The 27,852-nt window shown below is 35.0% G+C and overlaps 1 long non-coding RNA gene across 2 annotated transcripts; it reads right to left on the reverse strand.

Annotated features, from left to right (window-relative positions):
- Positions 1-3,428: 3,428 nt before the first annotated feature.
- On the reverse strand, positions 3,429-27,852 carry LOC110742044. 2 transcript variants are annotated; one of them, XR_002519273.2, is made up of 3 exons: positions 26,518-27,852; positions 14,493-14,580; positions 3,429-5,996 (listed from the first exon to the last, which is right to left on the reverse strand). It is a non-coding gene; the product is annotated as an uncharacterized LOC110742044 (long non-coding RNA). The 2 variants fall into 2 exon arrangements; XR_002519272.2 differs by having other exon boundaries at positions 26,383-27,852.

Raw genomic sequence — 27,852 nt, forward strand, 5'->3', positions numbered from 1 at the left:
GTATTATATAATATAAAATATATATCTATATCTATAATATATAATATGTATTATATAATATATGATATTTATCTATAATATATAATATATATCTATAACAGATATTATACATAGTATATTTTATATATAAGATATATTGTATATATAATATATGATATATATTTTATATATTATATATTTATATATAAAGTATATATTATACATAATATTATATTTATATATATATATAAAGCACATATATTTTATATATAATAATTAATGACAAGTGATGTCATTAATGCATTCATTTATTCATTCATTATTCATTGATATATAGCCAGTCAAGCAAGCAAGCAACAAAAATATATGAGTGCTTATCATGGATCAAAATTTTGCTGGCTAAAGGCTGAAGAAATAGAAGACGAAGTTTAAATACAGTTCATTTGTCTTCTTTATAGACTGGCTTTTTGCAGCAGACAATGTGCTATGTCTGAGACAGGTAAATTCCAGGCACCTTAGAAGAAAATAACATGTACCTAACTCAGTTCTAAGGGACGAGAAACTCTTTGTGTAATCTGAGGTGAGCATGAGGATGCAAGGAGTTAGTCAAACCAAAGAAAGACAAGATTGAATGCTGAATATGAAGAAAGCAAGGAGACCCAGGTAAAATAGGTGGAAAAGATGTCGAGGAGAATTTAACCTAATCATTATGCCCAATAGTGTTCACCAATCAGGATTTCGTATATATAAAGCAAGAATATTTGCTGTACATATAGAAAAAAGTTATAACTGTTTCAGGCATTAATTCAAATGATAAAAAGCTTTCTGTACAAAATCATCCCAATAATAATTAAAATCTTGTACCCTATTACCAATAATTTACTTTACAATAGGCCTCCATAAAGGCAATCATGTCCACATTAATTAACAGGAGATTATCAACAATCTGAGAGATTCATGGCCTTACTTTCTGAATAGCAGCATGCAGAATATTTTTGGGAAAAAAGAAAGCTAAAAAATCAGGGACATAGTACATCTCAGAAAATGACATCATCTTTTACTTTATAACTTCAAGTTTGCTCTCAAAAATGTATAACACCACAATATTGTGAAGTTTTACAATCCAAATCTACAACAACTCTACAAGGTCCTTGCCGTGTAAATGTCTTCAGATGCATAATCAAGCACAGAAAATAAAAAATATGCCCAGTTTGTTTCGCAGAACAGGGAAGAAGTGTTTGCTTAGATAGATTCTGGGCACCATCTGGGAGACAAGTGCCTGGTTTCACAACAGATTGCATAATTTTCCTGTAGAATCTGGAGAAAAGCCCTAACTGCTTTAATAGAGAGTTGATTTTACATGCCTTTAATCTTCATTTCGGTTTGTCTTAAAGGCAATCCATATGGCTGAATGGCAGCAGTAGTCATTAGCTTAACACAGTGTTCAGACTTCCATCTTTCTGTGAGAGACATGCAATATTTCACCTTATAGAGAGTTAGTTTTCATTACACATGGTAATTAATCTTTTTACTAGCCAAGCATCTACTGCATATATATGCCATTGATTGATTAGATTGGAAATTTAATATTACAGTTCATACATTAGTAATATTTCAATATAACACACACCAAGGACTCCACTATCAATATAAGTAAATCAGAAGCAGCACAAAAAATCAGCACCTGGAGCAAGAAGGGTGACCTTAGCAGGAAGGGAATACTTCATGCACAACAGAGAAATCCTAGAGCAAAGTTCACATTATTAGAAGCTCTGTGTGGAACCTGTGGCTAGAGGGTACATGGATTTTTAACAGGCAACAGAATACATCTAAAAGCAGATGGCAAGACATAGTTCCCAAATGGACAAGACAGTCAGGCTACCCTTTTATGTACCTGTCTCTACACATCTTTCTTGGCCGATGCTAGAGAAGAAAGCACTTTGCCATCATGTTGTAAAGGATACAATTAAAAATCAAAACAGATGAGCAGAGTTCAGTATTTTAATGAAAAGAATTGCTCGTCATTGTATCCTGGCAATAGTTTCTGAAATGGAAGAAAAGTAAAAGAGCTTTTTTCATTGAGATAAATTCTTTTTAGGCCTGAGGCATATACACGTGCTAGAGAGAAAAAAAAAAGTAACCTATATGTGTCTATCTACACAGAGAGAGAGTTGAGAAAAAAAATGTGTTTACCTTTATTTATCACACAGGAATCAAAATGCTGGCCTGGGACTCTCAAATATGTTATCAAACATGATCTACCAAATAGTGTTCCAAGCTAAAGTGATGTTGGCTTTCCCAGTACATTGGGAGAAATTGGGGAATGAAGCATACACATTCCCAAACTCCTAAATGTTAAATAAAAGCTGTAAGATTAAAAAAGTATAATTCCACAATGCAGACTTTTCATCCTATTATATGGTCCTTTTCTCTATTTTACCTTGATTTTCCTGCAGGGGAAGGAGTCGTCCAAGCAAGAAAAGTATCATTCTCCCCACAAACTATGTACTCGAGTGGCCCCAAGGAGTAGTACAACGATTATATGCAGTGGTAGCTAAATTAAAGGGTACAGAATGATAACCATGAAAGAGAAAGGAGAAAATAAATTGTAAGATTCTGATAGAGAAATAAAAACAGGAGCAGTTGAGGCCACTGTAGAAACCATTTTTTTTGTATTGTAGCTTTTGTAAAAACTAAATATATTGCAGATGATAATAATGGCCCCAATTCTTCAACACATCCTGGTTCTATCCACTTTGCCATCTACTTTGTAGTGCCTTCCCTTTCTGAGTCTGAGTTCAGCCATGTTTGCTTTGGGCCAAGTGAATCTTAGCAAGCATCACACAAAAGGAGGGTTAGAAGGGCTCCTTGGGCTTCTTCACTCTTTCCTTCTCTATTGCCATGTGAAGGACATTCCTGGGCTAAGCCAGTGGCCCCAGGAGGAGGATGAGAGACCCACAGATTAGAGGTGAGTCACTCCTACCATTCTAATCAAGGCCATTCTAATCAGCTGACATCTAGCCAAACTCCAGATATCTGAGTACACCAAGTGAGAAACAGGGAAGCTGCCTACAGGACCATCCCTGATACCTGAGCAATACTTGCTTATTATTCTACTGAGATTTTGTGTTGTCTATCACACAACTTTATTATTTCAGTTGATATCTAATACAAAGTAAATGAAAAGGGCCAGGCACAGTGGCTCACTCCTGTAATCCCAGCACTTTGGGAGGCCAAGGCGGGTGGATCTCCTGAGGTCAAGAGTTCCAGACCAGCCTGGTCAACATGGCGAAATCCTGTCTCTACCAAATACAAAAATGAGCCTGGCATGTTGGCATGTGCATGTAATCCCAGCTACTCAGGAGGCTGAAGCAGGAGAATCGCTTGAACACGGAGGTGGAGGTTGTCGTGAGCAGAGATCATGCCACTGCACTCCAGCCTGGGTGACAGAGCAAGACTCAGTCTCAAAATCAAACACAAACAAAAGTAAATGATAAATATTAACCTTTATTAATAACAACTGTTAATACGGTAATCAGTTTTGTTTGCTCTCTCTCTCTCTCTCGCTTGTTTATTTCTAGGAAATTCCAGAATTGTGAAAGAATGTGCTACGGCATTTGATATAGAGATACCCATAGCTGTTACATTGTTACTGAGAATTTTGGCCATCAAGTTCAGTCTGAGCCTATCACTGTGGACAGAGTGATGGTAATTTTGATTAGCTTGTTAATCAGGATCCACGTCTAGAAATGAAAATGTGCAAAATTGCTTGACCGGAAAATATAGAGCATTTTTGGGAAGGAAGAAAAGGGAAATGGATGGAAAAGACATAATTAATAAATGCCAACCAGGGGCTAGCAGAGTCCAGCAAGTAGTTGAATGAATGCATAAATAGACAAACAATCGATTTATTGAATGAATGAATACATGAATATTTTAAGGCTTAGATAATATTAGTTTTGTCTTTTAAGCACCATTGAGCATGATCTGATGGATATTGTACTAACAAAAGATAATAAGCTAAACATGTTTTTACTTTTATGTATTAAACAGGTATGATGTGCAGGGATATAATATGCAATTCACTTAATATTTTATGTAAATTCTATTATATTTTTTAACATTAGACATTACAGCTTAGCGTGTAGAATATGGTGGTTCCTCTGCCTGAATGGTGATATGCACTAATTTGGCTTTTTAGTGCAGAAATCACTTTGCTGAGGAAAGCTTTTGCAGCCTATTTAAACTCATTTTAATTGGAATCCCAAGTCATTCTTTGTGTCTATAAGTTGGAACTGCTTAATAATCTATAGCAATAAAGCAAAGATTTGGGTGCAGATTGCTTTCCAAAGTACCTCTTGAATGCATACTATAGACTACCCAATGCTTTCAAATACAGTTCATATGAGTAAATGAAAGGGAATGATGGATGCAAATCAATTAACATGTATCATCCAAATCATCAGCCTAACAGCAGACAAACCTTCGATAAATGTCAAGCTAAAATGGTAAAATCAAATTGTGAACAGCCAAACCTAATTAATCAATCCTGTGCATAATTATTAGTTTATCAGCACTGTTAATAGTCAAACAGAGTGATCTTTCAAACTAGAGTATTGGATTAATACAAATTAAATGGATTTCTGCTCAGCCATATATCACGATGTGAGTTTCACTGCATGGAATTGAGATTAGTTAAATCTTGATTTGAAAATTGCGTTCACATTCTGTAATAACTATATGGGCTGGGGGCAGGGAGAGAAGAGGGTGTTGCTGTCCACAGTGTGAGAGCAAGGAAAGAAAAGAACATTCTTCACATTTGAAATTCTGTCTTCTTCTTGTCACAGAGAATACCCTGCTCCAAGCTGTTCAGAATGTGAGAAATTCCTAGAGATTAAATTAAAAAGTGGCTACATGGCCTGATTACCAAAAGTCTAAAATATATGAAGTTAAACTGATGAAAGCTGTGAGCAGAGCCTAGCCAGGGCCCAAGATGTGGAGTGCGAATTATGGACGTGACGATGAAACTCAGTTAAAATGTGGAGATGCTACCATCATACAGGATGGGCAGTGGCTAAAGGAACAATAAATCAAACCCACATCATCAACTACCTGCAGAAAAGATTTTCTTGTATAATTTTTAGTCAGAATCCATGTGGAACTTAAAGTGGCTTGAGGTTCCTAGAGGTCTGAAAATAATAACAATGAAGCAACAACACAAAGTGGGTTAGTTTATGTTTGTTGTACATTGCATACTACTTGCAAAGCTGCCTGGCTCTCCTAGTTATTTTTTATGTAGGTAACTTATTTATATTTTATGATAAATTCGTGAATTCAGAAGTATTATTATCCCATGTTTTTCAAGGGTGAAAAATCCTTGACACGGGGAGATTAAGTAGCATGTCCAAGGTCAGTTTACAGCTAGTAAATCAAGCAGCTGAGATTAAATTCCAGACAATTTAGCAGCAGAGTTCACATTCTTAGAGTAGAAGTTTATCCTTATGTCCTGCAATTCAATATTCCAAAGTTGCACTTTGCATATTTAAACTCCCTTGTGTCCATCTGGATGCCAAGTCTGGTTTACATTGGAAAAGTGTTTTACCCTTTATAATGCATTCACATTTGATTTCTCAACAACCCCATGGGAAAGATGAGACACTAAGAATGAGATAGTTTAAGTGAATTTTTAAAGGCAATATATCTAATTTCGTTTAGTTTAGTGTGTTTGTTTGTAGTTGTTTTCTGTGATGATTTGCCTATTTATGTTTTATCTTGTTCCAGAAATATTTAAGATTCCTTATACAGCTAGTAAGTGGAAGAGGAAAGATTCAGTCATGCTAGAGTCCAGAATTCATGTGAAGTGTTCAGGACAGGGTAAGTCTTATTTCTTCTCAGAGGCTGAAGGTACCTGTCTCCACTCCACTTCCCAAGTAGTGATATGGCTATGACAAGTTGTAAGCTATAAGCAAACATTTTCATGTAGTCTCTTTCTGCATCTTACGTTTCATCTGTGCAAACTGAAAGGGCATGAGAAAATTTTGTTTAAAAACACTTTAAATTTCAATATTCTGAGTGTTTGTAAATGCATTTCCTAATCTACAAGTAGAAACTCAGTGATAAATATTCAGTAAGTACTAGAAAAGTAAAACAAGTAAATATGCTTTTTAAATATGCTGTATTCATATGCTTTTGGTGTACTAAATAGCTTAACACGGGAAAACTGCATCAATATTACAAAAGAAAAACAACAAAATGTCAACTTTGCCTGGGTTGCCTAATGGACGTCAAATCCACCACAACTTTTTGCTTATCATTCACCTGAAATATATATTTCATTAACCAATCTCTAATATAAACCATGAAATTGGCATTTTTGCCTGGAGATGTAACAAAAAAAAATAAAATGCCATGTTTAGGAGACAATGAAATAGATCCTAAAGATAAAATCAATATCAAAAGTACAGATCAATAAAAGTAAAGATGTGTGTACATTTAAATATAACTAGTTGAAAAATTCAGACTATATATCTCGTGTGTGTGTGTGTGTTTTATCAAGGCTACTTAAAGTGATTTTGCTGATGGAGTTGGAATTTGGGACTAGATTACTCCATGATTTATCAACATAATGCCAAAAGGAGTGATCTCAACTAGAAAACAGTCTCATGTAAATAAAGTCCACTACATATTTTAGTTATTTTGTAATGCAGATTCAGGCACAGGTTCAGATTTCAGCAAGCTGAAACAAAAGGAAGCCGGATTAAGTTGCAATTTAATTTTAAAGGTCTGGAAAGAGCACTATGATCTATTGTGGAAAAGACACTAATCACTGAGGACCATAATGATTGCTATTTGATAATTTTAATATGTAAGGGTGCCTGATTAAAATTTAAGGGGCATCTTGAGTATTTCTGAAGATAAATTAACATTTATTGAGAATTTCTTGATGCCAGAATCTGGACTGGTTGCTTTGCACACGATATCCCATTTAATCCTCATGACAACTTTAGGAGCTAGGTTTCATTAGCTAGGAAAAGGTTATGATTTTAGTGCAAATAATGTGAAGTTTAGGATCAGATAGTTATGAATTCAAAGTTTCCACGAACTATTTATTTATTGAGTGACTTTGGCATTATTTTACTTAGTTGGATGGGCCATGCGAATTGGACAGATGCCTTCTCATTTTAAACATTGAAACAGTATTTTATTTTATCTTATTCAATATACGTATTCTACTATTCTACATATTCTAAAGTCTTCACACATAGCAGGGAAAATACTGACAGTGTTGGGAAAAGTGCAGATGAAATGTTGAGGAAAAAGGAGAAGGATGTTTATATATTAATTTACAATCTGTAAAAAGAGAGTGTTTTTGAACTAAAATTTAGTGTATATTGATGCCCTTATTATATGTCTAATGGTAAAGCATCATCTTGGGATTGTATTGTGAATCCTAAAACAAAGGATACGCTGCGTCATGATAAGCTAACAGCCAACCCCAAATTTTAAAGACATAACACAACAAAGCTTTGTTTCCTGCTCATAGTGAATTGGTGGTTGGTGGGAAGATTCTTTAGAGCAACTGTCCTCTAAGTGATGGCTTAGCATTGCACTTCCAAGTCCACTTGTAATGCTTCCATTAACAAGAAACCCAGAAACAGAGAGGAGGGACACCACCAGTGATTAAATGCATTCACCTAGCAGTCAAATACATCATCTCATTACATTCACATTTTATTGGGCAAAGAAGTTCAGGTGACCATGCCTAACTTCAAGGTGGCAGGGAAATGTAAGCTTCCTGTCTGGGAGAGGTCTGGAAGGAAAATAAAACTAGACATTATTGAGCAGCTTTAGGCTAGACATTGTTTTATTTTTTTAAGCATTTCTAATTTTTCTAAGAAAAAGATACACAAGGTGTACTAATCTAGGAAAGCTCCCATCCTTTCACTGGAGTATGGAGCAAGTATCTAGATGGAAAATATCAACTTCCAAAGAAAAATGTACGGAGGTTGCTCTCTAACACATTAAGTAAATAATAATAAGAGCTATTTTTTAAAGTCTGCCTGTTACTGCCCAAATTCTAAAGTCATATGTTTCCTATGCCTCTGAAAGTCTTCGTGAAAGTTAGGCTATGAACTAACACAGAGCTAATACCTGACAGAGAAAAACCTCCCTGAGACTACAACTGCCTGAATGTAGAATTTACTGCAAGGGATAAATGTGACATTTAAATTGCATTGCACTTTCCCCTATGTATTTCTGTCAGGATACTTTCGGTCACAAAGTGGAATGATTTTAAAATACTTTAAAATACACAATATTTGACTGTAACATTATAATATGAAAGATCGTTCGATAAAATACTAGGTGGTACAAGTTGCTTGATTATTATGATGAATGTCAAAAGTATGCAATGTGGTATTTAATACAATTCAGTGAGTGATGAGTTAGTAACATCATATTTCCTCAGAGGAACAAAATAGAAGACCAGGAAATTCAAAGAAAGTCTGATAATTTCTAACAATACAATATTCAAGAATAAAACAGAATGATAGATTTGAATCTATATGTATTTTGCTTGTAACACAAATCTCTCATGGAAAATAAATAAATTAAAAAGTCAGGAAGATATTAACTGAAAAAATAATGTAACAAAACTCAGGAATATAACAGAGAAGACCTTATTATATTTATAAAAATATATAAGCTTCTGAAATGTTTGAGCATGGCTAAAGCTGTAATTAACAACCAGCACCTATATGTCAATTTAACTTTTCAATCTTTTCATCTTGAAAATAGTCATGTCTATGCAACCTCACAAAGGTTTCATGAGGGTTAAAAGACAACTAGTTAATATGTCTAGCAAAATCCCTGTTGTATAGTGTAAGCCTGATTATACCTTGGATCTCAATCCTAGAGAAGCCTCAAAACACAAATCCTAGGAATTGTGATTTAGACACCGATTATCTTAGTGGGTATTTTTTAAAGCAAATAGATGATTTTATAAACATGTAGCATTCAAAAGTACATCAGGCACTGAAAATTTTTGAAGTACGTATATGATACATTCCCAGTAATCAGTGTGTGTATGTGTTTGTGTGTGTGTGCAGGCATGTGCATGCGTGCACGTGCTTACATAATTTCAAAAGCTTCACAAAGCCCATTTATGGTCCTTAAAAACAACTGTATTATTTTGTAAAATAATTGTTCTCATTTTTCTCAATATAAATGAAAATAAACCAAACAATTGACTTAAATCTTCTTCCTCCGTAAAATCATGAAAAAAAGATGATATAGAATAATACATCAGTGTTCTAGCTAGCAGAGTGAGTATGCAAATATTTCAGCAAGCAACATTTTTATTCTAGCACCTCAAAATGCATTAAATATAGTACAGGTACTATCAATTAAAGTGTCTGAAAATTAATTTCAACAAGGAGCAGAATCATGCAACTAATCACAGACAGATCTAAATAAATTAGCTCTTAATCATAGCTTTGAAAGGAGAGAAAAAGAAGGCAACATCAAGAAAGTCAAATTACCTTCCCTGGGGTGAAGACATAATAAAACATACAATAAATCAAGGGTTTAACTTCAATTTTGTTGATAAGATGATCACAAAGTTTTAATAATGATACTATATATATTTTTCTCCCATCTTGCTTTTCAATATAATTGTTTATTGTTAGATAAAGGGACACATTTGCCAGAGTCAGAGTGAAATCTGCATGCAGCCAAATGACAGTGTTTGGGAGATAATGGGAAAAAAACACTTTCTAGCTTCTCAAACTTACTTTATCTACAGACTATGTTGGAGTGCGGGGTGGGGAGACTCCCTTGCCATAGCTTCACATATGGAGGTTTGCCTCTCCTGCATTTTTTCTGTACAGAGAGATGGAAAAAACCATCCCAATATCTTTTCCTATTAAATAAATCAAAGATCAAAAACTTAAGGCAAAAATATAGGAATTGACTCTGGCATTTCAGGAGTTTCTGTCCCATAGTTTTCATAAGCATAAGCTCATTTCTGCTTTTTTAAAGGAAAAATAAAACCAATCTGGTTTTGAATCCTGGCCATTCTGCCCATTAGCTGTATGACTGGCCAATTTACTTAATCTTTCTGAATTTCAGTTTATTCAACAGGTGATTTAAAAAATAACTGTCATATCTCATAGGGTTGTGGAGACGATCAAATGAGATCATCCTCATAGCACCTTAACAATATTCAGAGTTATATAGTATTAATAGTTTTGTACTGGCTGGCATTTAAATATTTATTTGCTGAAATATTTATTTTTATGGCTTTAATTACATTAGGCATCTTAACTCTCTGCTGAAGCAATTGCTAATGGTAGGGCAGAGTTTGTTAAACATTTGAATTTGAACAAGAAATGGATTTCTTTGATTTCCAATGCTTTACACATCTACTTTTTTAATCTACTAGGAATACCCTAGGAATAACCTAGAGAATGTTATAATACAAAGGGTACACAGTTGGAGAATGTCTGGGTGCATGCATTAAAACTACTACTCTAAGACTCTGCTCATAATTCCAAAGCATCTCTCTCTCTCTGTGCATCTTATGCAACATATGAATAGTTTCTATATCAAACCATTTCCATACAGCAGCCGGTATCTAAGGTGAAAAATTGATCACAATTCCCTGGCTTAAAGCTCTTTAGTATTCCCCTTTACCTTTTTCATCAATTCCAAATATCTTAGGAAAGCTAACAGAGACCTTCATGATTATAAGGATATAGCTCATCCCTATATCCTTATTTCACTGTTCTCTATCTCCAGTATTCTATGCTACCTTCTACAATATGGGGCCTCATCCCCTATATCTTGATCATTTTTCCCCTTTGGACCACTCTTTGCCTGGCTGCCTTTGAGTCATTCTTCAACACATGTGCTGCTGCTGCTTCTCTGAATTGCACACCTCAGTTAGGTATGCTGACAGAATATCCTATATATGACCTTGCAGAGGTAGCTCTTGATCTACTGTCTAATATTGAAATTATTCAACTATTTAATTTTTCCCACTAGATCATAAGAGCAGCATTATTTTGCTAGTCACTGTATCCCCAACATCTAATATAGTGCCTCGCACATAGAAAATATTTTTTTAAAGTAATATGAATAAATCATATAGCATTAACATTTTATTAGTATTGCCCTTGTCTCCATATTTTGAGCTTTTAAAGAACATGAATAGTTTCAATAATTAAATGCAAAAGATTTATAATGAATTTGGAATACTGTAGTTAGTTTCTCGAGGGCAGGAACCTATCTGACTTTGTGTTTGTTGTTGTATCATTTAATACCCAACAGAGAACCTGGCCCGTAGTATGCACAAGATCAACATATGTTGAACAACAAATGAATTAAGATGCCTTTGACACTTAGAATCCAGAGAATCAAGAAAATACCAGATTACCCTGTACTAGGAAATGTTAAATAGTTCACAGACACTTAAAGCAATAATTAATGAATAAAGAAATGATAATGACCTTTCTAATAACCTCACTATTTACTCAAGTTTGATCTGAATGGCCATGTGATAATTATTTTGAAGTCTTAAAGATGTAGGAATACGTAAATCCCTTTCTTAATTAGTACACTTTGCTTGTTTCCATTGTTCAAAGAAAAAGCAAAACACATAGTCTCTTCACAAGATACAGAGTAACAAGGAGGAGCACATTTTGTGAGGGTGTGTGTGTGTGTGTGTGTGTGTGTAGTATTGTTCCATTCTGATATCCAGGTTAATTTGAAAACACTACATTTGGTTTCTTGGCATTTGTTAAGAAATTATACTCAAAGTGAATTTTGAAATGATTCATGATTCATGTTGTGTAATCTGAAGAAATGACTGGTAACGATATTCTCCTATATTTGTATGATGCATTAATCTCCATCATTGCCAGTTAACTGTGTACATTTCCAGTTCCTGAACAACAAATATTTTGGAAAGATAAATAGCTTCTCTTTCTGGAAATTACCATATATGGACTTTTAAAGAAAATCTTGCTAGTTTTTATGGAATGCAGTCATTATAGAAAGCTGTTACTTTAGAATGAAATGAAATCCATGTCTAAGTCAGAGAATGATGAAGAAAATGAGGTGAAGGAGAGGGTCTCATGTCTCTTTCAAGAACCACTGAAGGATACATCAATAAGTAAAATAAACCTAAAAACTATTAAGTAACTAACAATACACCAGTACTCAAACATACGGGGGAGTGGGATCTCCAGCTTGGACCACCTGGATCTAGTAGTAAAATCACGCCACTGGGATTCTTGACTGTATTACTTACTCTCTGTGTGCTCACTTTATTATCAGTAAGCATCATGCTATGTTAAGCTACTCTAAGCCTAACAACTTACAACTTTGTTTTATGTTTGGTTTTATTAATTTTAAAAAATAATTAGGTTTTGGGGTTTTTTTTTGTTTTTTTGTTTTTTTGGTTTTTTTTGACAGGATTTCACTCTGTCACTCAGGCTGGAGTGCAGTGGCATGACCATAGCTCACTGCAGCCTCGAACTCCTGGGCTCAAGCAATTCTCCTGCCTCAGCCTTCTAAGTAGCTGGGACTACAGGCATGTACCACCACACCTAGCTCGACTTTTGATTTCAATGAAGTGTGATCATGCCCTCTCTAGCATCCATATAACCAAATCACAGTAAAGATAAGATATGTCTTGCTGTCATTCCAACAGGCAAGAGGGACAGTGTAATATGACAGGTCAGTCTAGGTTGTCATGATGATGAGACAGAAGAGGAAACATGCCTGATAACCTCCATGGAGATGCATGAACTGAGGTGTAAATAATTCTTTAGAGAAAACATTCATGATTTTATTAAAAAATAAAAATGAAATTTATTTGGAGACATGGCATTTTATTAGGGGCTCACATACAGGGGAGAGTCCAGTGGTGGCGGGCTGGACAGGAGAACCACCTGATGTACAGACTTGGTCCAGTGGTGGTGGGATAGACATGATATCTGCTTTCCTACAATCCACTGGTGGTCGGCTAGACAACATATCCACCTTACATATGGTCCAGTGGCAGTGGACTGGACAGACAAACTGCAACTGCTTGCAAACAGCATGAAGTTTATGTAACATTCTCATTTCCAACCTTCCCCTTAATGACCTCCGCCTGACAACCTTCACGTAATCCAAAACTCAGGGCCACAATTCTCTGTACAGCTGTGTTCCATGCAATGGCAGCTTATAAGACCAATGAAAATAACTTTTGAGCAGTGAAGAAAGGATATGTGAATAGAACACCAAACTCATCCTGCTTCAAACAAAGCAAGTTTACCTTCATCTATTTTATGTATTAGTCATCTGCTTGAGACTTTTATTGGAGATATTGATTTATTTTTTTAAAAACTTGAGAACTTCTAATATTGATTAGCTTAAGGTTCACTTCTAGTTTAAAGATTTCATTTGTTTCTGAGGGCAGGGTCAATAGTATTCAAGAAAAATAAAAAAGCTAGTGGAAAGACAGATATCCATTCCAAAATAAAAAGATACCCATAGTAAGAGCTAATTTTTACTAATTAGTGTCTAAAAGTGATGTGATAGTCAAAAAGAGCCAAGATTAAATATGTAGTGCCAAGACCCACTAATCTTTTCAAGTTATGATTACTTGTCCAAGAGCAAAAAGTATCCAGGCAGTTGTGATCCTCTGCTTAATGTTGCTTCTGGGAACTCCTGAATCAGGTGGTAAATAGTTTCCCCAGATATCAAAAGTTTAGGTTTTATAAATTCAAGAAACTGCATGTTCTTGTGAGGTTTTGCCTGATCCTGAGTTTTAATGGATGGTAAGGAGTAAAGAGCTCATCAAGAGTATGAACTCCACTTTTCTCTTTGGGAGCATCATTCCTGCAAGTTTCATCATACAGGAATATCTGTTCATGCCTAAGGCGTGACTGTATGATCTCTATGTGCCATAGATAATGGTATTATTGATTATAGAGATTCCTTTCAAGCGCTTAGTAGATACCAAACACTTTATTAGGAATTTATCAACCAAAATATGCCAAATATTATTTTCATCTTTTCAAATTAGAAAGCTTAGCACAGATAAGTTAACCACCTTGGCTAAATTCCAATGGCTAAGAAAATTCAAACCTGAATTTATTTCATTGCAAAGTTATTTGTTTTCCCCCTTAACAACTCAGGCTTTTCTCCTCAATTCTTTGTTTCTTATGTCCACAATAATTCCAACATAGAACAAAATAGAAAGATGTAGTTTTTTTATTTGTAGGGTTGCTCTCCTCCTCCACCTTCTATTTCTTCTCCTCCTTCTCCTCTTCCTCATCCTCCCCGTCAATCCTTGTCTTTCTTCTCTGTCTCCTTCTCCTTAACTGATTTTTCACCCTGTTATATAGCTTTCTTAGATATAGGGCTACAGTAATTTCAAATACATCTCTCTTACTCTTCAGAGTTATTGCTTCCTAAAAAATAGTCTAGGCAAGTGTCCCTGAATTCTTTGACCGGGAACTTACCTGCTCTCCAGAAGGAATTATATGGTGAGCCATGTGAGTCACATGACCTGCTCCTAATTCCCATACCATTAACGATGTGGGGAAAACTCTGTAAGAAGAAACAACAAGGGCAATTATTTTGTTTTGAGGACAACTCTTCTGGGGGTTTGCGATGTGAAGTTGACAAATGAGACAGAAAATTCTCTCTTCTGATAATGATAACACCATCTACTATTATACTAAAAACTTTTCTCAAGAAAGCACTCATTTGACTTTGCCTTTGTAAGAGCACTTGAAATTAATTCAGATTTGTGGTTTCAAAGGAGGTTAACAGAACCAAAATACTAAATTACTTCCAGTATCTTAAACATAAATTTAGAGAAACTACTTTTCAAAGGCAATTTTTCAGAATATAGAAAGCATATCTCTAAATTCAAGCCACAGTAGGCATCAGGGCTTAAATATCTGAATCTCCTTTGTCTTAAACTGAGTAATTTGGTAGTGACATCAGAATTCAAGCCCTGTCCATGTTAGGACTCATGTACTAGGAGTTTTTGACAAGAATAGTTGGTATTAAATTCTAAATTGATGCTGAGTGACAGAATATTTCCCATGTCTCTGCCACTTGCAGACAACTACCACAAGCTCAATTTGCTTCACAGGGATGTGGCATGTGCCATCCCACAAAAAGTCACGTGCGTTCAAATGAGCACTGGCCAATATTGCTTTTGAGAAATAAGAAAGCTTGTCTGCGTTCCCAGGGCCAATTATTTAGCCAACTATACATTGGGGAAATAAATTCTTGAAGCAAAAGATTTCATTACATTCATAACTACAAATATTGTTCTTGGATATAAACTGCCTGGCTCACTTAACTCAGTGACCTTTTATTTCTATAGATCTAATAGATTTATAATACGTTCTGGGAAGAAGTTTTTTTTCCCTTAAATTGCTCTTTCAAGATCTTGAATATCAGATGAAATATCAGATGAAATATCTAGTCCTTCTAGAGATATCTAAAACGTCAAAGGACTACGTATTTTGTAAGCCTGGCTTCCAACTTGCTTCTTTGAAGCAGAACATCATAGAATTGGTGTTGGAAGGGATCATAGGAATGATCCAACCTAAACTGATAAAGTTTCTTTTCTTTTTTTTTTTTCCTACTGGATCTTGAGTGCCACAAGAACTAAGACAACGTCCAATTAACCTTTATTTTCCAATGCCTAGTGAAGGATTTTATACATAACAAATCTTAATTCTATAATGACTAAACGGGGAAAAATAGTCACAAGCTTATCTATCTCTGTGTTTTCCAACAAGTGGTACATTTATCAGGAAGGCCACAAGTTTATTTTAGGTAGTATTTGGATAACAGTTGGTATATTATTTCCTATATTTTAATATAGGTGTAATAAGAAATAAGAAGTAATAATCATGAAATTATAAGCTGAAAATAAATACAATAAATAAATGGTACCTGTATCTTCAATGGCACAACTTTTGAAGGGTGGAACGTAAGAATTCTAGAAATCCGTCATACTCAGTGCTTGGTTCTCTTCATTTCACCCCTTCTTTATAGAACCACAAACTGCCTAGGTTGTTATTATTATTATTATTATTATTTGACATGGAGTTTAGCTCTCTCACCCAGGCTGGAGTGCAGTGGTACGATCTCAGCTCACTGCAACCTCCACCTCCCAGGTTCAAGCAATTCTCCTGCCTTAGCCCCCTGAGTAGCTGGGATTATAGGTGCCTGCTACCACACTCAGCTAATTTTTTGTATTTTTAGTAGAGACAGGGTTTCACATGTTGGCTGGGTTGGTCTTGAGCTCCTGACCTCGTGATCTGCCCGCCTCGGCCTCCCAAAGCACTGGGATTACAGACATGAGCCACCGCGCCCAGCCTTATTATTTTATGGAAAAATATAATGTGAGTTTATGATGCCATTGAAATGTATGGTTCCAGTTTTTTGTTTCTCAACTAGTTGACCTATATGCTTCCGATTACTATGCAGTTGAATGTGCTCACGTACTATAATTTGTTATTTTTATACTGCCCCCTCTTCATCTTCTAATGCTTGTATTTCTTTGCACTCTATGATGTAAGTAATAGCTTCAAAGGACAATTTTTTGAAAGACGCAAGTGGATTGTTGGTAAAAGGCTTATGACAGTGTATTGGGAGGCATGGAGGTGGCAGGAAGGTACTAAATTTGATACAGAATGAAAAGAAGGATTCTGGAAAGTTTTAATTTTTATGATTTATTTCCACATTAGAGTAGAAAACAGATATTAATTCACTCATTTCTAAGAATTATTGAAACCGACCCTTAAATCTTTAGCCTCAATTTTTATACAAAGAGCCTGCCTGAGGTACTTTGAAATAAATAATACAAAGATTTATTAGAAATGCTGTTTTCCTCTCACTAAAATTGGGCTTCCAAGCTTTGAAACCCTCTCCCATCATTATTTTTGACATTCATTTTCATTCGGAGGATATTATTAAAATCGTGCTCATTCCACTGTCAGCTTTTTTGCACAGAAAAGTGGTGTGAAAGCATTAAATTCTTTACTGAGCAGGAATGTGCACTTGGATTCTATCTGAAATCAGCACCAGAAGAACTTGTCATTGTGTTTTCCAGAGTGGATGATTAAATAGGGCACATTTTTCATTTATTCTTTTTTAAAATAAATGTGAACAATGCATATACTTGTGGGTTTATGCAGTTCGCCACTATAAAAATGGCCAAACATCAGTCCTTTGTTCTTTCTACTCTTCTTCGGGGGAGGCAGACTGTTTAAAGGGAGGTAGAAGTTATTTTAGGGATTCTGAATGCTGAGCACCTTTTATTACCTTTAGATATTTCAAACAATTTCCCAGATCATCTTCCATATTCCAGCTTTGTGATACTTACACAAAGCAATGTGTTAAACAATTTCTTATATGCTTCTAGAGTACAACAAATAGTAAAACAAAGTGTGAATACAACACATACTTTTCCTTCAGTCTATCATTTAATACCTTCCAATTTTATATCCATGCATCACTAACAAATGACCAAAAAAAGATTCCTAAGTTTCATTAAACTGTACATGAAAGAGTCTCTGAATAATTATTTAAAAGAATTTCTTCCCATAAATTATTTGCCTCCACTTTTTAACAGCATAGTTAGGGACTTTTTGAGCTACTCATTTAAATGATTCTCCAGTCATTTACTGTTAAGTTTCTGTCTTGGTTTATTCACAGTCTACTTTTATATACATTAAAAAAAAAAATTGCATTATGTAGTGTTCACAACGCAATTCAATGATTAACAAGGTTAATTTCTGGTTGAATTTCTGTAATATAATGTTTATTATGAGATACGTTACATTAAAACTAGAGACTTAGTGAAGTTTTTTTGGTGGTGGGGGATGGAGTATTGCTCTGTCTCCCAGGCTGGAGTGCAGTGGCACTATCTCGGCTCACTGCAACCTCCACCTCCCAGGTTCAAGTTATCCTTCTACCTCAGCCTCCCAAGTAGCTGGGATTATAAGCACCCGCCACCATGCCCAACTAATTTTTGTATTTTTAGTAAAGACAGGGTTTTGCCATGTTGGCCAGGCTGGTCTCAAACTCCTGACCTCAAGTGATCCACCCGCATTGGCCTCCCAAAGTGCTGGAATTATAGGCATGAGCCACTGCGCCTGCCGGAGACTTAGTAATTTTGACATTACCAGCACTACCTTGACGAAAAGAAGCATGTTGAAATTTGGAGGCATGATAGACCAGTTCTATACCTTGATTGCTGGTAATTACATGACTGTCCATATTTGCCCATGCATACAACTGCATACCAAAAAAGATGCATTTTCTTGTATGTAAATTATAACTCAGTAAACTACGAAATTATGAAAAGGATAATATGTCAATATTAGCCTTAAAATATCATCACAGACATCTGTATGTTGTGTTTCAACATTTTATCTTTGCATTTTCTCTTTAGCCAACCCTATTAAGCTTTCTACTTCGCCCCATCAATCCACTGAAGACCTCAGCAATATTGCTTTCAATGACTATCATTTTGCAAACTCATTGATAGCTTATCAGTTCACATCTTACTTGGCATCTCTTCATCATTTAACTGGTGTTGCAAGCAAAGAATCATTTATTCACTTTATTTCCAGGACACTGCAATTTTTTTCGATCATCCTTCTATCTTATTCACTGCTTCTTTCCTGGAGACTCCTCTTCTTCTCAATCACATGACTTGAAAAACATAAATATATGCTGCCAACTCTTTCCTCCCACCCACCTGTGTGTGTGTGTGTGTGTGTGTGTGTGTGTGTCTATGTGTGTGTATACCTTTAGCTTTCACTTTTCCCTGAGTTCAAAAATGACATGTGCCAGCTCATGCCTTGGACATCTCCTTCTGTATATAAAATTGACATTCACTTAGCATACACAAGATGAACCCTTGATTTTCTTTCCAATCTGTTCATTCTGCATATTTCTTGAACTCAAATAATTCCATAATTCACTGGCTTCTTCTGACCAAAATCCAGAAATTAATTATTGATTCTCTTTTTCTTTCTTTATATATAACCCATAAGCATGTTCTATATGCATTATTTTAAAAACATAACTTCACTCTTACATTTTAACATTTTTCGATTACTAGCCTGTCTCACCTGAACTTTTCCAATAGTTTTCTGATTTCTCTCCTTCCATAGTTGTATTTGTAGGGTACAAAGTGACACTATACTTCATGAATACATTGTGAATTAATGAAATCATGCTAATTAACATATCCATCACCTCAATGCTTATCTTTTTTGTGGTAATAACATTTGAAATTTACTCTCAGTGATTTTGAAATGTACAAAGTATTATTATTTACTGTATTAACCACACTGTTTAATATATTACAAAATTTTTCTAAATATATTCCACCTGCCTCATTTAGAACTTTTACTCTTTGACGATCACCTTTCCATTTCCTCCCCCCACTCCCAGACTCTGGTAACCACCATTCTACTCTCTGTTTCTTTGAGTTCAATTGTTTTAGATTCCACATATACGTGAGAACATATATCATTTGTTTTTCTGAGCCTGGCTTATTTTACTTACCATAATGTTCTCTAGTTTCACCTGTATTATCACAAAAAAAGGTTTTTTCTTCCTTTTTAAAGGATAAATAGTACTCCATTGTGTACACATACTCCATTTCATTTACTCACCCTTCCACTGATGGACAATCAGGTTGTTAAGTCTATAATTTGGCTGTTGTGAAGAGTGCTGCAATGAACACAGGAGTGAAGACATCCTTTGATATATTATTCAAATTTTTGAAGGTAAATACCCAGAAGTGGGATTGCTGGATCACATGGTAATTCCATTTTCAATTTTCAAGGAACTTTTATACAATTTTCCATTTGGTTTCACTAATTTACATTCCTACAAAAAATGTATAAGGGCTCCCTTTTCTGCATGTCCTGACTAACATCTCTTACAGTTTGCCTTTTTGATAATAGCCATTCTGACAAGCGTGAGGTGATATACCATTATGGTTTTAATTTGCATTTTCCTAATGATTAGTGATGTTGAACATTTTAAAAAATATATCTGCTGGCCATTTGTATTTCTTCTTTTGAGAAATGTCTATTCAGGTCCTTTGCCCATTTTAAATGTATGGCTTCACGTATTTTCTCTGAAGCTTAAAATTTGCCACTTCATTCTGCTAATCATTTCTTTTCTTTTACATGGGCTTTTATTTTTGATGAAATCCCATTTGCAATCCCATTTGACCCTGAGATTTGGGGGTCAAATACAAAAAATTATTCAAACCAATACAGTATTTTATTCTGAATATTTTTTTCAGTAGTTTTATAGTTTCAGGTTTTATGTTTAAGTCTTTAATCAATTTTCAGTTGATTTTTGCATATAGTGTGAGTTAAAGGTACAATCTCCTTCTTCTGCATATGGACATCCATTTTTCCCAACATTATTTATTGAAGAGACTATTAATTTCTCATTGTGTATTTTTGGCACCTTTGTGAAAAAGCAATTGACCATACATACATGGGTTCATTTCTGGGCACTCTATTCTGTTCCATTGGCCAATCAGTCTATTTTTATGCCAATACCATGCTGTTTGAATTATCGATTTTTTGTAATATAGTTCAAAATCAGGTAGTGTGATGCCTCTAGCTTTGTTTTATTTTGTTTGTTTGTTTATAGCTGTCTTAGCCATTTCAAGATTTTTGTGGTTCCACATTAAATTTTAAGATTTATTTTTCTATGAAAAAAATTGAAGTTTTGATAGCTTTTGCATTGAATTTATAGATCACTTTGGTTTGTACAGTCATTTTAACAATATTTATTCTTCCAATTCATGAACACAGGATACCTTTCCATTTATTTGAGTCTTCTTCGATTTCTTTCATTAATGTCTTATAGTTTTCAGTGTACAGCTCTTTCACCACCTTGGTTAAATTTATTCCTGGTATTTTATTTTTTATAGTTATTGTAAATAGGGTTGTTTTCCTTGTTTCTTTTTTGAAAAGTTTGTTTTTAATGTACAGAAATGTTACTCAATTTTTCCACATTTTTTATTACACTCTCTTCTTCTCAGAATAATCAGAAAGATTTTTTACAAGCGGCACTTACATCTTGCAATTCCTGTGCTGAAATCATCCTATAATCTTTTTTTTTCCTTACACTTACAATAAAATCCACATTCCCTATTACGACTTACGAAGCCCTACACCAGAAGTCAGCAAATTATGACCAATAAGCCAAATCCAGCCTGTTGCCTATGTTCATTTTTGTAATTGTGGTAAAACACATATAACATAAACTATACCTTGTTATCTATTTTTTAGTGTATGGTACAGTAGTGCTAAGTACATTTATATTGTCATGAATCCAATCTCCAGAATGCTTTCATCTTGTAAAAGTGAAACTCTAAACCCATTAAACATCTCTTAGTTCCTTCTCCCACCAGATCCTGGAAAACATCATTCTCTTTACTGTATTTAAAAATTTGACTATTCTAGTTACTTTATATAAATGGAATTATACAGTGCCTGTATTTTTGTGACTGACTTATTTTAATAGCATGATGTCCTAGAGGTTCACTCTTGTTGTGACATGTATCAGAATTTTCTTCTTTTTTAAGGTTGAGTAATACCCCATTTCCAGCGGTGGACATTTAGATTGCTTCAACCCCTTGGTTATTGTAAATAATCCTGGTATTAATGTGATGTATTAATGTGATTGCACAAATATCTGAGACCCTGCTTTCAATTCTTTTGAGTATATATCTAGAATTGCTAGATCATATGGTAATTTTATTTTTAATTTTTTGAGGAATTGCCCTGATGCTTACCATAGCAGTTTCATCATTTTACATTTCCATCAAGAGTACACAAAGATTCTAATTTCTCCACATACTAGCCAATACTTCTTTTCTTTCCTTTTTTATAATCCAGAACCTCATGGGTATGAGTCTGTATTTCATTGTGGTTTTGATTTACATTTCCCTAATGATTAGTGATGTTGAGCATCAATTCATATGCTTGTTGGCCATTGTATATCTTCCTAAGGGAAATGTCTATTCATGTCCTTTCCCATTTTTTAATTGGATTGATTTTTGTTGCTGCTGACTTGTAGGAGTTCCTAAATATTATTAATGTTAACCCACTTATCAGATATATGATGTGCAGGTATTTTCCCATTTGATAGGTTGCCTTTATAGTCTGTTGATTGTGTTCTTTGATGCACAGAACTTTTAAATTTTGATTTAGCCCAATCTATCTATTTTGCCTTTTATTTCATGTGCCCATTGACTTTTTTTGTAAATGAAGTTTTATTGGAACATAGCTACACTCATGTGTTTCAGTTTTGTCTATGACTGTTTTCATGCTATTACAGGAGAGGTGAGTAATTGCAGTGGAAACCATATGGCCTACAAAGCCTAAAATATTTGCTGTCTGGACATTTACAGAAAAAGTTTGTGAATCCCTCCCCTGTGCAATCTGACTGTTATCTGTCTTCCACCCTTTCTATATACCACTATTCCCACTTAATCTATTCTAGCCATATACTGGCCCTTCTGTTTTCTTCCAAAACAACAAGATCATTCTACTTCAGGGGTTTGAACTTTCAGATTCATTCATTTAGACTATTTTGTTTTGTTTTGTTTTGTTTTTTACTAGAACTTTAACTAGTTTATGCCTTTATTTCACTGTGGTCTCTGCTTAAATGTCCTGCCCTCAGAGAAAAGAGTTGACATCAGCTAAATATCTTAAAATGCTAACCTCTTGATTGTGTTTTATCTTAGTCAGAATGAAAAGGCAATGCCAAAGTTGGTAAAACATGTTTATATATCCCACTTACACATATGAGTTACTATATAGTAAGGGCTGCGAACCATTGCCCTTCCATTTTATACTAATCTGCTGAACTAGTAAAACTGCTATATCTCTCTTCCCCATATCAAACATAAATTATCTATGAAAGAGAAACACCAAGAAAGAGAAGAAAAGCCTGAGAAAAATCCTTAGAGCAACTAATGGGGCTATTTTGAACCATTATATGTGGCAGGGGTAGTGGCTTTGGCCTGGGATAGGAGACAAGAAGGCATGGCTGTGGGAGGATGGTGAAATAAAAATACTGAAGGACAAATAATACCTACTCATATTAATATAATGATTCAGAGAGCTCTTGTTAAAGTATCGTGAGGAGTAATAGATGAGCAATGTAGCCAGTTGTTGTTTTAAAAAATATTTGATATTCCAGTAGAAAATAAAGCCACAGACTAGAATAACAGGGCATTTGAAAAACGTAATCATTTCAAAGGAAAAGAAAAACATATTGGATTGTCGATTCCATCACAGACAGATATATTAGAATACAGAGAGAAATACTTCTGAATTTATCTAAAAATATGCTAAAAGAAATAAGGGAATTTATTATTAATATATATTTTTCAAACCTGGGAAAAGCTAAGCAAAAGTTTAGGTATTAAACATAATAATGTGGTTGTAATACATATAAATGCAATAAGGAATTAGAAGAAAACGTCTGGAATGCAAAATGAAAATACATAAATTAATATATTTTAATATATTTATATTGTATTATACATTTAAAGAGACATGATATATGGAGAATAGAGGTAGAAGTGATAACACTCAGAGAACAGGGAGTTCAGAGAGAGAGAGAGAGAGAGAGGGAAATGAAAGAAGTAAATTTTGGAAGCCATAATGGAGATATAACATTCAAAATTTTTTCAAAAATGTAAAATACTTTTAATTGAAACTCCTACATGTTGATAAAGGAGAGTAGATTCAGAGAGTAGATTCACCTGCACAACATATAGTAGAGACTGAATAGCAATAAAGAATAAGAGAACTGGGAACATTTGAATAGCTTACAAAGAGAAAAAAAAACAAAAAGTGGATTATATACAAAGGAACAAGAGTTAGATTGAAATCAGAATATTCAACTTTAGCTAGGATGCAAGAAGACAAACCAATATTCTTTCAAAAGAATTAAAGTAACTAACTTAGAATCAAGAATTTTATGGCCCTGTCACACTGCAACTGCTGCTGCCATACAAGTGTGTGCATGGAAGTTGTAGCCCCTACCACTGCCCCATCCCTCCTGGCACCTTGCCCTCATGAATACATAGGGGCCCCACTGCACCGCCAGGAACTTGAGCATGAATTTAAACTTAGAAATTAATTTAGAACCAAAAAGAGCCTGGATTTCCAAAGCAATACTAAGCAGAAAGATCAAAGTTGGAGGCATCACATTACCTGATGTCAAACTATACTATAAGGCTACAGTAATCAAAACGGCATGGTAATGGTACAAAACTAGACATATAGATGAGTGGGAAAGAATACTGAACACAGAAATAAATCCACACACCTACAACCATCTGATCTATGACAAAATCAACAAAAATAAACAATAGGGAAAGGGCTCCCTATTCAATAAATGATGCTGGGATAACTGGTTATCTACATGCAGAAGAATGAAACAAGATCCCTACCTCTTACTCTATATGAAAATTAACTCAAGATAGATAAAAGATTTAAATTTAAGACCTCAAATTATAAAAATCCTAGAAGAAAATCTAGGAAATATGCATGTTGATGTCAGCTTTGGCAAAGAATTTATGGCTAAGTCACCAAAAGCAATTGCAACAAAAACAAAAATTGAGAAAAAGAAAATGGAACTTACTTAAAATGAATAACTTCCACAGAGCAAAAGAAATTTCCAACAGAGCAAAAAACAGCCTACAGAATAGTGGAGAAAATATTTGCAAGCTATGCATCTGACAAAGGTCAAATATCCAGAACCTATAAGAAGCTTAAATCAACAAACAAAAACCAAACATTCCAACTAAAAAATAGGCAAAATACATGAAAAGGCACTTCTCAAAAGGAGACATTCAAGTGGCCAACAAATATATGAAAAAATTCTCAATATCATTTAGTCATCAGAGAAATGCAAATTAAAACGCAATGAGATACCATCTCATACCAGTCAGAATGGCAATTATTAAAATGTCAAAAAATAATGGATGTTGGCAAGGTTGCAGAGAAAAAGGAACATTTATACACGATTGCTTGTAATGTAAATTAGTCTAGCCACTGTGAAAAGCAGTTTGGAGATTTCTCAAAGAATGTAAAATAGGACTACTTTTCGACTCAGCAATCCCACTACTGGGTATGTACCCAAAAGAAAATAATTTATTCTATCATAAAGACCCATGTACTCATATGTTCATTGCAGTGCTAGTCACAATAGCAAGAACCTGGAATCAAGCTAAGTGTCTATCAGCAGTACGTTGGATAAAGAAAATGTGGTACATATACACCACGGGATACTAAACAGCCATAAAAAATAACAGAATCATGAAACATGGATGGAGCTGAAGGACATTACCCCGTGTGACCTAATGCAAAAAGAGAAAATGAAATGTTCTCACTTATAAGTGGGAACTAAACATTGAATACACATGATTGCAAAGATGAGAACAATAGATACAGAGTGGCTCATTAGATGGGGGACGAACTGGGAGGGATGCATAGAACCACTTGTTGGGGACTATACTTATAGCCTGTGTGATGGGATAGTTGGGACTCTAAGCCTCAGTGTCATACAATTTATCTGTGTAACAAATCTGTATGTGTATCCTTTCATCTATAATAAAAGTTGAAGAAATCAAAATGTCAGAAAGGACAGATACATATAAATTTCAGAGATAATAAGCATAAACTAAGGCAATTATAGTTATGCACCCAAAAAGTAGGTGATATATTATATTATCTTCCCTGTGCAGGTAGGTATATACTATAAAATTAATCATATACTAAGGAATACAGAAAAACTCCATAAGATTTAAGGGATTTGTATTAAATCAGGCATGTTAGCTAAACCTGATTCAGTTATATTACATGTGTACAACAAAAAGGTAAAATTCACAGCTACTTAGAAATTGAAGAAAAAATGCTAAATGATTTACATAAGATCTAAATAATAAATAAAATACTAAGCCTGAAAATGAGTAAGTTAGAAAGTTGGTAGTATAGAAAGAGGCCCTTATATCTTACAGTAGGAAAGTATAAAACCTGAGAACCAAATTTAGAAAAGTACAGTCATTGTCATCAAACTTCAAAGGTGATTGAGTTAAGTCAGCTAGGCCATGGCCAAGGGCTTTGTTGGGAAAACCTTGGACCCTGACAAATACAGATGGGAGCATATAGGTGAGTGCTCCAAAGATGTTTGTTCTCCAGATAGATCTTAACGTTTAGGGCCAGCAGAATCCATGTACCCCTCACTAGAAAGAGCTAACACTCCCCTGTATGAGGATAGACTGCACAGGTTTGTCTGCCACAAGGCAGCGCAGATACTCACCCAGATCTGTTCCAGCTCCACTTATGCCTGTTAAGCCAATAACCCAGCCACGGATACACTAAGCCTGACAATAGAGACAATACTTTGAAGTACCAGAATACTTCAAAGGACCCACAAGAATTTGCCAGCACATACCAGACTGAATGTTGATGACATTTGATCAATGGATCTGGAACATAGGCCTTGATAAGAAAGAAGCATCGGGTTGGAGCTACTCTCTTGAGATAAGGAATTTAAAACTCTGGCAAACTCCTAAGGAATGGAGAAAATTTGCAGCTAGCTTAGCTTCTAGAAGCTAGGGGAAAGTGATGACCTACTCTGGACCAAATTGAAATATCTAAATTACCGTGACAGATGCTTAAAAAAGGAAGTAAAAAGTTCAGGTAAGTAAGGATGCTACAGTGGTTATATTATGTAAGGCCAGAAGTATCATGCTTCTAGAGAAAGCCAAAAGGACACTATTCACTTAAGTCATAATACTCTGATGACAGACAATCAGGGTCAAGACAACCAGACAATCTGTGTCAATGTGTCATAGTGGTTATCTTCTAAGCAGGCCAGCACTGAGTAAAAGATGCTATCATAAAATTTTACTCATTAATCATAGCAATGAGGATGTGGGAGCCACAGATCAATAGAAGCCTTCTGGAACCCAGGGGTTCAAAATGACTTAAAAACTGAGAGTGTGGGAGTAGCAGGTGAGAGGTCTTGATCCACACAGAGTTGTGAAGATGTTCAATAAAACACAGCACTTACAGAAGCCAAGTAGACAGACAGCCAATCAGGGTGATACTTAATACAAAATCAAAAGAAAGCAAGAATGGATGCAGAAAGAGCTGAGGGTAGTTGCCTTCGTTAAAAACTAAACAAATCAAACCTTGCCTAGTTTCTATATATGAGACAGTTTTCAGACTTGTAACGTGCACTTTAGGGGTCTGCCACATCAGTAAAGTTTTTAAGGGTCTAGTGATCAGAGGTGTGTGAGAATATCCCCTTCAAAGTAAGAGGCAAGCTGCCACATCTTGTATCCTCTACCACAAAGAAAGAACCACAACACCCGGTAAGGCTATTCAGATTCTGCAGCGAACATATTTGATATTTTGCACTCCTGCTTTAACCTCACAGGGTCAAATTTCTAGCACTGAGTGAGACCAAAAGCAAGGAATGACTCTCCAGGAGGGGCAGACCAGTGTCAAGCAGGCCTAGTGCTTGGACCATATGATACAACAGACCCTGCAGTGTTGGAGATATCAGTGGGTGAGAAAAGATGTTATGTGCTGGCATGTAGCTTCCCAGTGAGAAAAATCACAGTTCAGGAGTGAGTTCATGTGATTATCAGTAGAGAATTAGACAAACTTTATAAACAGCTCCCAGTGCATTAACGGGTCTTGGTAAAGACAAAATGCTTGACCGTGAATGTCTTGGGACAGTAAGAGACCTTTTTTTTTTTTTTTTTTTTAAGAGTCTCGC

This window comes from Papio anubis, chromosome 18 (genome assembly GCF_008728515.1).
Source record: "Papio anubis isolate 15944 chromosome 18, Panubis1.0, whole genome shotgun sequence".
Classification (NCBI taxonomy): Eukaryota; Metazoa; Chordata; class Mammalia; order Primates; family Cercopithecidae; genus Papio; species Papio anubis.